This window comes from Euprymna scolopes, chromosome 31 (assembly GCF_053919585.1).
Source record: "Euprymna scolopes isolate OS-2025 chromosome 31, ASM5391958v1, whole genome shotgun sequence".
In the NCBI taxonomy this organism is placed as follows: domain Eukaryota; kingdom Metazoa; phylum Mollusca; class Cephalopoda; order Sepiida; family Sepiolidae; genus Euprymna; species Euprymna scolopes.
The window spans coordinates 6,894,131-6,904,414 of record NC_136512.1 but is presented as its reverse complement, the minus strand read 5'-3'; the positions used below and the strand labels follow the sequence as shown (position 1 = coordinate 6,904,414).

At 34.3% G+C, this 10,284-nt stretch overlaps 2 protein-coding genes across 9 annotated transcripts in view; one reads left to right on the top strand and one right to left on the bottom strand.

The window, feature by feature from the left end:
• LOC145255613 (G patch domain-containing protein 3-like) overlaps positions 1–10,284 on the bottom strand; it is a 77,628-nt gene that overhangs the window by 66,715 nt on the left and 629 nt on the right. The window contains exon 1 of one of the 2 annotated variants that reach the window (XM_080114119.1): positions 7,072–7,091. The exons of the other annotated variant lie outside the window; for it this stretch is intronic. The gene's annotated coding sequence lies outside the window, so the exon portion shown is untranslated. Of the gene's footprint in view, positions 1–7,071; positions 7,092–10,284 lie in introns of those variants that run through there. 2 annotated transcript variants of the gene reach the window in all.
• The window catches only part of LOC145255612 (unconventional myosin-Ic-like), a 333,792-nt gene continuing 329,110 nt past the window's right edge, over positions 5,603–10,284 (top strand). For 3 of the 7 annotated variants that reach the window (XM_080114116.1, XM_080114112.1, XM_080114108.1), the window contains exon 1: positions 5,681–6,401. The gene's annotated coding sequence lies outside the window, so the exon portion shown is untranslated. Of the gene's footprint in view, positions 6,402–10,284 lie in introns of all 7 variants that reach the window. The other 4 variants (XM_080114109.1, XM_080114106.1, XM_080114110.1 and 1 more) reach the window with 3 other exon arrangements.

Here is a 10,284-nt window from a genome sequence, read left to right as displayed (position 1 = left end):
TGAATACTCTTTATGTAAATTTTCAAATGTTTAGACCAAAAATTGGCTGAATAGTTTGCTAGAAATCACAAAGGTCAAATCTTTTTAAATTTTATACCTTGGCAGCTAAATTTCCGGACAAAAATCGATTAAAACCTTGCCCTATGTCTGAATACACTTTTTGTAAAATTTCAAATGTTTAGACCAAAAATTGGCTGAGTAATTTGGCAGAGACTGACCTCAATTTTGACCCCTTAATATTTATTGTTTTTGGCTCAAATCAAATTAAAAAGTTTGATCCATGTCCAAGTAACATACATCTAAAATTTCAAGTGTTTAAACCCAAAATTGGCGGAGGTGTTTGGTAGAGTTTTAAAGGTCAAATCGGTGAATTTTTACTCCTTAACAGCAAAATTTCTGGCCGAAAGCCGATTAAAAAGATTTTCCCAATTCTCCATACCCCTTATGTCAAATTTTGAATCCGTAGACTGAAAATTGACAGAGTAGTTTGGTAGGGAAATGTACACACACAAACACACACACGCACATACACAATTTCACTTTTGTAGATATATAGATGATACTCGTGCACCAACTGGGAATTCCAGAAAAAAAAATCTTGCATCCAATTTTAGACGCGCACGTACACGGGTTAGGTCGACGTATTACTTGGTTTGATGTCAAATCTCGAGTCTGTAGACTGAAAATTGACAGAGTTGTTTGGTATGGAAATGTACATACACAGACAGACAATTTCACTTTATATATATATATATATATATATATATAATGTATTAACGGTAGGGGCCCGGATTTTCCCGGTCGTAAAATATGCTTAAATATGATATTTTAATTTGTCCAGATTTCGTATTTATTATTATAGAGTCATTTCCGATATATAAGAAAAATATTTCGGTGCCATCATCTAGAATCGAAACCGAAAGCAAAACTATAGCATTCAAAGCTGGTGACGTTACCACTGTACCAACGTACGAACTAATTAAAAATTATAAATAAGCTAAGATGAATGTACAAAATGCATAACGATTTTTAAAAAAATTTTGACGCCTTAAAATTATGTTAAATTATGTGTTAAATAATTCATAAAAAAACGATCTGTAAAAAAAACAATCATTTGAGAGCCCTAGCGCCGTTCTGCAACGTTTGGTCTCAGAAGAGATAGATATTGAAAATATGGAGACAGACAGACAGACATATAGCACATTATATATTAGACTTAGCTTTAGAGAGATAAGGCGAGGACGAAAAAGATGCAATGAATGTGACACCATTTTAGATGATATAAAATGTTGTATGTCAATTTCAACATTGACAAGAAAATAAAGTTGGAAATGCAACCACTTTAGAGTTTTTTCAACAATAGATCACCTCATTTTAAAACTATAAACAATTTAAAGCAGACATAAATATCACAGCGTCCAAAGGTCATCCCTTTACTTTTTCAATTCCACAAAATAATTCCCAAGTATTTTTCTAACAAACGAAAATATGAGTCCAGTGGTGAATACTAGTCCAGAGCAGAGGTCAAATGTTTCTGCTATGATGTCATACCATCTCTCCACCCCTCAAGGAAGATTGCTGATATAATAACTACACAACAGATATTCAAAAAGAAGTTAATACCTAGAAGGGTGGAATCACGACAACAGAACAGATATTACACTTCTCCCAACGAAGAAGGTAATACCTGGGAGAGTGGAATCATGGCAACAGAACAGATACTACACTGCTTTCAAACGAGAAGGTAATGCCTGGTGAGGTTGTATAATGACGAAAGAATATATCTTACACTATCCCTCTACAGAGTAGGCGATTATGCCTGGGAAGGTAATACCATGATCATAGAACAGATACTACACATATATGCAAAAAAAAATAAAAAATTGATTGAGGACGTAATGCCTGAGAGGATAAAACCATGACAACAGACCGGATATTACACTACCTCAAAAGAATGATATAATGCCTGGGAGGAAGGATGGTACCATATGCTGCATCTACCCTCCACAAATAGGGGATAATGCCTGGAAAAGATGGTATCTTGACAAATGAATATATACTACATCACTCCCTTTCCAAAGGAGGAGGGAATGCTTGGGAGGATTGTATCTTTCTGTCGGCCTAGGGGATCTATATAGAATTTCGAATGGAACCTTTTATTTAATCTACCGTGAGGGTAGGACGGGGGAGGGGTCAGCATGACTAGTTAGAGGTCTTTAGTAATTCGCAGTTGTATCCCGGAAAGGATGTTGCTTAGAACTGATTTTAACTTAGTACTTTATCCGTTACGCCAAAGGCTTTGCGAGAAGATTTCCGAGTTTGACAGGATACATCTGAAAAAGATCGGAGGTTACATCGGCGAAATCGTTGTCAAAATAACATTCAAAATGAAAACTGTAGTCCGAACGAAATTCATCAAAACAATTTGCAATACAATCATATTATCGATACAAATTATTAATACAAATTATCGATCCTCACCTCAGAAGATCAGAAACAAATATTTATTGATTTTTTTTTTTTACATAGGCATCACCACTTATCAAGGCCCAGGACCACTCGAGGATAAGGGTTAAGATTGTACAGTAGTCAATTGGACAATATAGTAATCGTTAGTAATGGAAATTCGGTGGAACGGCTCATCAAAAACTTGTTTACGTTGGACTTGAAGACAACCAGATTGTAGTCAGTTGGAAAGCAGGAAAACAGAAGACAATTCCACAGGCGCGCAGTTCTAAGAAAGAAGCTTTGTTCATGAAATCTACGTTTTGGTTTGGGCAAAGATAAAGAGTGGGATGAATTATTGATAGTGTTTTCAGTTAGACAAGTGTTTCTTGTGAAAGTTTGGCGAGGGGGGGCATAGATTGAAGCTCAGTCGAGCACTTGCCATGAAAACAACGATGAAGCAGAGACAAATTCGCAACATCTTTTCTGTTAGAAAGAGGTTGCAGGGAAGAGAAAAGAGCGTCTCCTACGAGACTACGAAGTCTATTTTAATTTTAAAACTCAAATCGATTGATCGTGATATTGATAACGATAATGGTTATTGGTTTTGTCTGGAATTTCAGTGACAATAAGCCCCAGCAGAATTCTAGTACTCTCAGCAACCTTTCAATTCCAATGCAGTTCTTGTCAGACTTTTCACGTCCTTTGTAACGTGTCCGTTCTAATATATAAAAGGTATATGTCTGTCTGTCTCCATATTTTCAAACTCTATCTCTTCCGAAACTAAAAGACGCAGAGCGGCGGCGGCGCTAGGCGTCTAAAATGATTGGATTTTTTTATGGGCCGTTCTTTTATGGGTCTTTAGCCGGTTAAAATTCCATCCACTGGGGACCGTTTGTGAACTTAATATTCCCATCAAATTTCCTCCTCCATATGAAGCTGATTCAACCACGCCCTTCTGTAATATTAGTAGGGTTAGCGTTTAATAATTCTTGTTCGAATCAGAAAATGAATCAACTTTTTTTCTTGAGTTTTTTTTTTTTTTTTTTTTATATATATATTTTTAACTTTTTATGTGCGTGGGGAGAGTCGTGGAGGACGTTTGAAGGGAAGGAGGCTAAAATTTTTTAAAACTCTAACCCTATTTTAAACTAGTTTTGCATTTGCATGCTTTAGTGTCAACTGCCTTTTTTAATTTTTTTTTTTTACGCGACTTTCAAATCGTAAACTGCTTCAGCAATTTCCGGCTTGGATGAAAGTACAGAATATTTAAGCAATGATCCCTTCCTCCTTAAGAATAGACTAGACTAAATAATAATGTCATTATTTAGAAACCCATTCTTAACTTGAGAAGGGCGGAGGAGGGGTGAATTGTTAACTATTCTGTGCCTTCACCTCGGTTTGGTCCGTAAATCGCAATCGGAATCATTTAGGTTGATATGGGTTTCCCCTCGTATAGAAAAACCTTTTTTTTTTTAATTATATTTTATAATTTTATTTATTATTATTATTTATTTGCCGTCGAGATGATGTAATAGACGTCAACTGTCTGGGAATTGGAACCTCAAAAAGTGTGAGACCTGGCTTATAACTATTGACTTGCATCTCTGTCTCTCTCACATATATATATATATATATATATATATATATATATATATATATATATATATATATATATATATATATATATAAAAGAATGAAAAATAATAAAATAAAAACGACATGAGCAAGACAAAACGTTAACGCATGTTTTCTCCCGCGTATGCATGTGTATACATAAGGGGTTGGTCGGACGTGGTGGCAGAGGTATCGAGAGTGGGGAATGTTAGTATAAGTGTGTGTGTGTGGGGGGGGGGGCGATACTGTGGAGTGCGGAAAACGATGCACGTTGTGCGTGGGTGACTCATTGGGCGCACGTGCGTGTGTGTGAACGATTTGTTGAATTGAACGAAAGCTGGAGTAGTACGAGCGAACATGTGCGTGTCGTCGTAGCAGCGAGAAACAACGAAGGCGGGAGATAGAGAGATGAATAAAGGGAGAGAGGGGGTGTGAAGGAAGAGGAGAAGAAGGAGAGATTCTGTATTTATATATTATAGCAATATGAGAATATATTTATGCCACAGTAAACTACACAGTAACGTTCATGTTTCATTCCCGAAGGAAATCACCAGGCTAAATGCGTCGATGTATGAATGAAACATGAACGTTTTCGTGTAGCCTACTTGCCATAATATATTTTCATATTACTACTTACTTAGCTCTCTTCAAGTAATGAGCACCGTTGAAGTAAATACTGACATATATGTATATATATATATAATATATATATATATATATATATATATATATATATATATATATATATATATAGCGAATAAATATAACAATTATTTTTTATGCCTACACACACTAATGTTTCCTGCTGACGTAATCACCAGTATAGAAAGTGATAATTACTGCTGGTCAATATATATGTGTGTGTATGTGCGTGTGTGTGTGCGTGCAGATTTCGCCTATGCCAGTAATGAGAGAATATTTCGTTGAAGTATTCTTCTGGCTAAATCTCTCTCTATGTATAGGTGTGTGTGTGTGTGTGTGTGTGTGTGTGTGTGTGTGTGTGTGTGTGTCCGAGCGTTCAGCCTGACGAATAACTTCAATGGAATAAAACACAAACGTTAATATGTAGTTAGTTCGCAGCCCAAGTTAGTAACCTACTCATGGTGAGCAGAGCAAGAGCATTGTTATAATAAAATCTGAAACAAAAGTATACACATATTATCTTATAACTAATGTGTGTGTATGCATATATATATATATATATATATATATATATATATAGGTGTGTATGTGTATATATATATATATATATATATATATATATATATATATATATATATATATAGAGAGAGAGAGAGAGAGAGAGAGAGAGAGAGAGAGAGAGAGAGAGATTTTGTTTACGCCGTTTAAAAAAACAACAAAAAAACAAGAGAGTGGGGTGCGGGGGTCATCGGACCAGACAGAGTGAAAGAAACAGTGTTTGGTGCGCTAAATAAATAAATAAATTAGAATGCATAGAGAGAGATAGAGAGAAGAAGAAAAAGAAGGGCAAAGTCGAAATAGAGTAAAGCAAGTGCGCGCACGAGAGAGAGAGAGAGAGAGAGAGAGAGAGAGAGAGAGAGAGAAGAACGGAATCGCGAGTCGGATACCGTTATCATGAGGAAGTAACTACCGAGTTGTGTTATCGAGAGCCGGTGGTGTGTGTAGTCTTCTTACAGCTTTTAAGACCGACTGACAGCGATTTTTCTGAATGTCTCCCCTCGCCCTCCCAATGCAAGTCAGTATTTCCCAACCCTTCGTGACATCTCGGTTACACCACCTTTTTGGTTTTCAAGAAATGCGCACCGACCTCGCCAGATTACATTAAAACCAAGGTGCTTAAATAAAAAATAAAAAAAATAAAAGCGAAGAAAAAGAAAAGCCAGAAAGCTCACAACGAAAGTACAATTGGACGTGTGGTGTAGTCCATCATTCATTAAAAGAAATGCCTTTCGGCGTCGAGGAAGAAGGAATTTTAGGATTTCCAGATCCAACATGTTGGTTCTAATTATTATGCGAGAGAGACTGACGAAGTAAATTCCTTTCTGGGAGCTGAGTATTGTCGTCTAGGACAGAAAATCCCTTTCTTTTTCTTGAAGGAAACGGCGGTGAAATATTCGCAAAAAAAAAAAAAAAAAAAAAAAAAAAAAGTACTGCTGCTGCAGACGGAATCCCTGCATGGATATATAATAATTCAATACCCCCCCCCCACCTTTTAATTCTGGCCATTCTTAAGATCTAAAAAAATAAAAAAAAAAGCACCTGTTGTGTTTTTTTTTTTATCAATTTTCTACACATTATTTTTTCTTTTGAACTAAAAGAAATCGTATCTCAAAATTTAAACGGACATCTTACCAAAAGTAAGTAGCATTTTATTTATCGATTCTATTTTCTGATACTTATGCACTTTTGTTACCGTGCTGAAATACTATTTAGAAAGCCATTCTTAACATGGGGAGGGTGTTTTTTTTTTTTTTTTTTTTTTTTTTTTTAAACTATTGTGCTTCCACCTAACAATTTAATAATAATAAAGATCGTGAAACTTGAATTTTTAATCTAAAAAAAAAAAAAACTATTTTAAAATAGTGTGGTACCAAAAAATGCATAAGCACCAAAATTACTTGTGCAGAGTATAGACCATGCTGAAATAATATTATTTAGAAACTATTCTTAACATGGAGAGAGGATGGCGTTTGTAACTCTCATTCTGTACTTTCAGCTAACGATAAACTAAACAAAAGCTACGGTAAAAATAGAATCTAACGTGAAAAGCTTACTTAAAAAAAAAAAAAAAATGAAGCACGGTTCGTATTTTGCATAAGTACAAAAAAAAGTGTTCAACCTTAAATAATGCGAATCGATGGCAGCCATTTTAAAGCTGAAATCTTCAATATTACAAAAATATCGATTTTTTTTTTTTTTTTTTTTTTTTTTTTTTTATAGATAAAACTGGGATGTTTCCCTATATGCTGCTTGCTGCCCTTCCTTTTTTATTTTAAAGTATGGATATCTTGAATTTCAGTTACTTACCTAGTCAGTCCCGAGTATCAACGAAAAATTCCGAAGCAGTTTGTAATTTGAAAGCCGAAAGGAAAAACTGTAAAAAGCAGACGGCACAAAGCATACGAAGGGTTAAAACGTTTAACCCCTCAAAAGGAGGGGGGACATTGATATTGTAAACTGTTTCGACCATTTCCGGAAGTAACCAGAGATTCTGAGTCTCCGTCGATATTATTCAGTACTAACCCAGTCAATGTAGAGTATCGACGATACTCTACATTGACTGGGTTAGTACTGAATATATATTTTTTTTATCTTCATAACTATTTATAACCGAATTTTCTAATTTTTTCATTAGAATTACTTTTCAATTTTTAGAAGGGTGTTCAGTTTTAGAATTTAGCGCAAATTGGGGCAGATCTGTACAAGAGTGCCCCCCCCCCCAAAAAAAATGGGTGTCTTACACGTTTCCTTGAGGTTTTTTTTTCTGGAGATTATCATAGATTACAGGTTTAATAACCATATTAGCAGAAAAAATTTAGAAAAACAAAAGAAATTTAATGACTTAAGAAGAGGGTTCACTTTCTCTTTATAATGTTCTACTTCGTTGCTACCTGACTTACTGTCCATTTCTTTACCGGCGTGTCACGTGATTAGGACGTCACAACGAGAAAGTTACCCCCTCATGAATTTTTTTTTCAAATTTTTTTTCTGCTAATATACTATGATTAAAAAAAAAAAAACCCTTTAAAATGGCAAAAACCACGCATTTTTTAAGGGGCTCTCTCGTCGTGCAGGTTCGCTCAAATTGGGCCCTTTCACTCTGTCACCCCCATTTGTTAACCATTTGTTTTTTGTTTTCTTTTATTAACGCTTTTTTTTCACCACAAAACCAAACTGACCCGTACCCCTATTATACAATTTTTGGGCGGATATGAACGAGAACCTCCCCCTCCCCCCCCCAAACGGCTTTCGGAATAAACACCCCCCAACCCAACATCCCTATGTTAAGAACAGCTTTCGATTCTTTGCAATTTTTTTTTTTTTTTTTTTTTTTTTTAGTGGATTATTATTGATTTGACACTAATATATAGGGGGGGGGTGATTTTCGTTCAGATTCGTAAATTTTTGTTATATATATATATATATATATATATATATATATATTAAGGTGCTAATGCACTTCGTGATCCGCACTATTTTTTTAAATCGTATTTCCAAGTTTAATTAAAGTTGTTGTTTTATTATTATTATTATTATTCAATTGTAAGGTTAAAGTACAGAATAGGTACAAAACGCCCTCCCCTCCCCATGTTAAGAATGGCTTTTTAAATAACGTTATTTCAGCACGGATCAATAAGTGCACTGCATGCATGAGTACCAATTTTACTATTTTATCTATTAATTCTGTAAAAATAAAATATTAATCCTAGCCTGATCGTTTTACGTTTAAACTTAAAAAAAAAAAAAAAAAAAAAAAAACAATCGGAACGTAACGACCATTAAACAAGTCGATGTAATTTTTCTATGTTGTCAAAAAAATATTTTCCTAATTAACATATTTATCCACAATTCTTTAAATCTGACCAATAGAGAGAGGAAAAAATCCCTGAATAATCAAAAATAAAACGTTGGCTTTACTTGTTTTTCCAATTCTGTCCGCAGACTTGCCATTATTTGTCAAATTCTTTGGTGCTGCATCAGAATTGGAGCTAAACTGACATTTGCTGAAACTAAAAACAAAATTTGGTATTAAAAAAAAAGTTCTCTGGTTGATTTGAATTCAATGATAAAACCGCTTATTTGTAATTTTTTTTTAACACCCGAGATTGTTTTATGGTTTGAACAGATTTAATCCTAAGTTCGAGTGAGGGGGGGGGGGGTTACTTTATAAAATGATATATAAAAAAAATCCTTAAATTTTTTATTGGGAGGGGGGGGCTTTTAAATCGTAAGAAAAACTTATAAATTTCATGAGACCCACCTAATAAATATCACGGGCATTTATTGAATGGGTTTCTTCCAGTAGATTTATTTTTGAGCGATTATCGAGACTAAAGAGATGGTCATCTAATGTCGACATTTTTTCCTTGTTCTAACTTGAGACTTAATACCCTTTGTGTTTTTAAAGTAAATAAACACTTTAAAATGAGTTAAAACACAAAACCCTTATCCAGGCATGTAGAAGAGTAACTTAATCTGTTGTATATTAATCTTTAAGTGTTTTATGCACTTATGTTGATGTGCTATTTTTTAAATAGTATTTTTCAAGTTAAATTTAAGTTTCGCGATATCTTTCTTTGAGTTGTTAGGTGCAGGATAGTTAAAAACACCCTCCTCCTCCTCCTCCTCCTCCCATATTAAAAATGGCTTTCAAAATATTTTTATTTCAGTACGGTAATATAAGTGCACTGCACTGCAACTGCACTGCATGGTACCGTTTTTATTTTTGTAATTAAATTTTTTTTTTTTTTTTTTTTTTTTTTTTTTTTTTTTTTTACCGCCTCGTTCTGTTTATACTGCAAAATGTCCTGAAATTTAAAAACAAAATATAACTAATTTCTTCGAATTCTTAAAGTTGTCACTCTTGTGTACAGCGATCGAGTCGTTTATTTGTATTTTTTTTATCTTTTTTTTTTTACTGGAAATAAATACTATTCAGTGTTTATTTTTTATTTATTTATTTATTTTTTTTTTGCCAGAAGTTACGGTGCTTGTGCAATATAGTGGGGTTTGAAATCCTCGCATTTCGGGTGAAAACCATTTATTTACGTGTCATGTCGAAATTATTATAAATTCCAAAAATTACGAAAAATGATCCAGTAATAGATGTGCTTGCTGTATTTAAAGAAAATAAATCAGTCGAAACGCAAATGTGACTGTGTTTAAAAAATGGCGGTACGTATTTTAATCGGAATGATCGATTGCAGTTACCTCCCCTGGATCTTGCGAACTCTTCAGCATTAAAATGTACGATAAATCGATAAACTCGATAAATATCCTTAAGGACCCATGGCACAGGCCACAGCGGTTAGAGTATTTAGAAAAATCAATTGTAAAAGATGATCTTTTTCAATCCTTGGTGTGGGCGACAAAAAAAAAAAAAAAATAGTTGCAAATTACTTTTATCTAGTCATGGCTGACTGAACAAGAGCATGCTACCCCCGAGAAGTAAATCAAGGGTTCCGCTCAAAATTCCGTCCAAATTCACGAGTTCGATCAGATACACCCGCAGAAGGTCGG